This window comes from Sinocyclocheilus anshuiensis, unplaced genomic scaffold (assembly GCF_001515605.1).
Source record: "Sinocyclocheilus anshuiensis isolate Anshui unplaced genomic scaffold, SAMN03320099.WGS_v1.1 scaffold881, whole genome shotgun sequence".
Lineage (NCBI taxonomy): Eukaryota > Metazoa > Chordata > Actinopteri > Cypriniformes > Cyprinidae > Sinocyclocheilus > Sinocyclocheilus anshuiensis.
The window spans coordinates 1,839,277-1,842,766 of NW_015558695.1; the positions used below are offsets into that span (position 1 = coordinate 1,839,277).

A 3,490-nucleotide genomic window follows, 5' to 3' on the forward strand; every position below is an offset into this window, starting at 1 on the left:
GAATTTTCAGCATCATTACTCCAGTCTTCAGTGTCACATGATCTTTCAGAAATCATTCTAATACGCTGATTTGTTGATTTCTAACTACCGGTATAATCACAGGTAAAAAAAAGAACGTGGAAACGTACTACAGTGTCTTTATTTAGATTTCCTTGATGAGCATAAAGTTTGAAGAACATTGTTTCAAGCATGAAAATGCTTTCTTGAATCTCGACTTAACATAATTTTATTGATAAGGATAGGGAGTACGTAAGTGTGACAAACTCTTGTCTTCCCGGTGTGGAAATGAGGGAATCAGGGTCTGAGGTCAGCTGTGCAACCGAGTGCGCCCTTTTTATTGACACTTCTTTTTCCAAGCCCTGATTTTTATCCTGTCTCTTGACTCGCTGCAAAATGAGAACACCTGTTAGATTTAATTAACGAGAGGCGTTTCCCTTAACCATCAACTCCCCAGCACTCATTCTCCGTCTGCAGAGGCCTTTAAACCACGCCCCGCTTTCCACATACCCCCACCGCCCGACTCAGGCCGGGGAGCCATCCGGCTCGCCACCCACTCCCCCCCCATTTCTGGAGAGAAAGTCAGCCACCGCCATCTGCGCCCCCGGCCTGTGGACCACCTGAAATTTAAACGGCTGTAAAGCTAAATACCAACGGGTGATCCGCGCGTTGGTATCTTTCATGCGGTGGAGCCATTGGAGCGGGGCATGGTCCGAACAGAGGGTGAAAGCCCGTCCCAACAGGTAGTATTGGAGAGTAAGGACCGCCCACTTGATGGCCAAACATTCTTTCTCAATCGTGCTGTACTTAGTCTCTCTCATAGAGAGCTTCCGACTAATGTACAGCACGGGGCGCTCCTCTCCCTCCACCAGCTGGGACAACATGGCTCCCAGCCCTCGGTCCGATGCGTCCGTCTGTAAGACAAAAGGGAGAGAAAAGTCCGGAGAGTGTAACAATGGCCCACCACACAGCGCAGCCTTTATCTGGGTAAAAGCCCGTTGGCACTGCTCCGTCCACTGGACCGGATCTGGAGCCCCCTTTTTAGTGAGGTCAGTCAAGGGACTGGTGACGTCCGAATAGCTAGGCACAAAACGCCTATAATAGCCAGCCAGCCCCAAGAACTGTCTCACCTCCTTTTTGGTCTTAGGACGCGGGCAGGTCACAATTGCTGCAGTTTTATCAATTTGGGGCCGCACCTGTCCATGCCCTAAATGGAACCCCAGATACCGTACTTCCACCCGTCCAATTGCACACTTCTTCGGGTTGGCTGTGAGCCCTGCCATGCGCAGCGACCTCAGGACCGCTCCTAAATGTTGCATATGCCGCCGCCAGTCATTACTATATATAATGATGTCGTCTAGGTAGGCGGCAGCATATGCCTGATGGGGTCGTAAGACCCGGTCCATGAGGCGCTGAAACGTAGCCGGTGCCCCAAACAGCCCGAAAGGAAGCGTGATAAATTGGTGCAAACCAAACGGAGTGGTAAAGGCCGTTTTTTCTCTGGACATTGGCGTTAAGGGGATTTGCCAATATCCCTTTGTTAAATCCAGTGTCGAGTAAAATCGAGCCGTGCCTAACCGATCAAGCAGCTCGTCAACCCTAGGCATTGGATAAGCATCAAATTTTGACACTGCATTCACCGTTCGGTAGTCGACACAGAACCTGGTCGAGCCGTCAGCCTTAGGGACTAAGACTATCGGGCTGGCCCAGTCACTGTGTGACTCTTCGATTACCCCCATTTCCAGCATTGCCTCTAATTCATCCCGAACTACTTTTTTCTTGTGTTCAGGTAATCTATAGGGTCTGGACCGTACCACGACCCCTGGGGATGTTTCAATGTGGTGCTCTATGAGATTTGTCCGGCCGGGCAGAGGGGAGAACACGTCGGCAAATTCCTGTTGTAAATGAATAATCTTTGCAAGTTGGGACGACGAGAGGTGAGCTCCACAGGGGACTGGAACCCCAGCTTTAGGCTTCAAATTCAGTTCCGGCCCGAGCTCTTCCCCCTCTTTTACTGTAGTGGCCAACTGTACAGAGCCTTCCTCTCTCCAAGGTTTTAGGAGGTTAAGGTGGTAAATTTGCCGTGCCCCCGCCCTATCTGGTCGCACTACCTCATAGTCAACATCCCCCACCCGCCGTGTGACCACAAAGGGTCCTTGCCACTTGGCGAGTAATTTGGAGCTAGACGTGGGCAATAATAGAAGAACTTTCTCTCCCGGCGTGAATTCGCGTAATTGGCTGCCCCTGTTGTAGCTGCGGCTCTGACGTTCCTGGGCCTGAAGCAAATTCTCCATTTTGAGCCGCCCCAGTGTATGGAGTTTTGCTCTTAGGTCCAGCACATACTGAATTTCGTTCTTCGCGTTAGTAGGTCCCTCCTCCCAAGCTTCTCTAAGGACATCGAGCACTCCCCGTGGCCGACGCCCATATAGAAGCTCAAATGGGGAAAACCCTGTGGAGGCTTGGGGAACCTCGCGTATCGCAAAAATCAGGGGCTCCAACCAGCGATCCCAATTTTTTGCGTCGTCGTGTACGAACTTACGAATCATATTTTTCAATGTTTGATTACACCGTTCTACCAGTCCATCCGTTTGGGGTTGGTAGACACTGGTGCGCACAGATTTAATTCCCAATAATTCATAGAGTTCGCGAAGTGTACGTGACATAAACGTTGTGCCTTGGTCAGTGAGGATCTCTTTCGGGATCCCCACCCGGGAGATAATTCGGAAGAGGGCATCCGCCACACTCGTCGCAGAGATGTTGCGGAGGGCCACTGCCTCCGGGTATCGCGTTGCATAATTGACCACGACTAATGCAAAGCGATGCCCTCTTGCTGACCGCTCTAATGGCCCGACGAGGTCCATGCCAATTCTTTCGAAGGGGGCCTCGATTAATGGCAGAGGGCGCAATGGCGCTTTTGGGATGGCCGATGGATTCACCAACTGACATTCGCGACATGCTTCACACCACCTGCGGACATCCCCGCGAATGCCCGGCCAATAGAAGCGGGCCATGAGACGGTTAAGTGTTTTATCTTGTCCTAAATGCCCGGCCATTGGGTTGGAGTGGGCCGCCTGGAAAAGCATTTCCCGACGGCCCTTCGGTATCAACAACTGGGTTATATCCTGTTTTGTCTGCGCGTCCTGCGTCACGCGATATAACCTATCACGAATCACCGCAAAATATGGGTACGAGAGAATTCGGCCGGGGTCCACGAGGTTACCATCAATTGACTGCACATTGTCGAATGCATGACGCAATGTCTCATCTCGAGACTGCTCCAGGGGGAAGTCCCCGAGGGGAAGGAAGGCTGCCGCCTCCCTTTCTGTCGAGTCACCTCCCCCCGGGACAGCTCCAGATGGGCCTGGGGCCACCTCACCAGCCCCCGCAACTCTCACGTCCCGGTCGGCTTGGTTTCTGCAGGAGCCACCCTTACAAATACCCCTTAATAACATAGAAAATAATGGCCAATTCGTCCCCAAAATGACGGGGTGGC

At 51.9% G+C, this 3,490-nt stretch overlaps 1 protein-coding gene across 1 annotated transcript in view; it reads left to right on the forward strand.

Annotated features, from left to right (window-relative positions):
- LOC107681408 (neural cell adhesion molecule L1-like protein) overlaps positions 1–3,490 on the forward strand; it is a 54,364-nt gene that overhangs the window by 29,257 nt on the left and 21,617 nt on the right. The gene's annotated exons all lie outside the window — the stretch shown is intronic.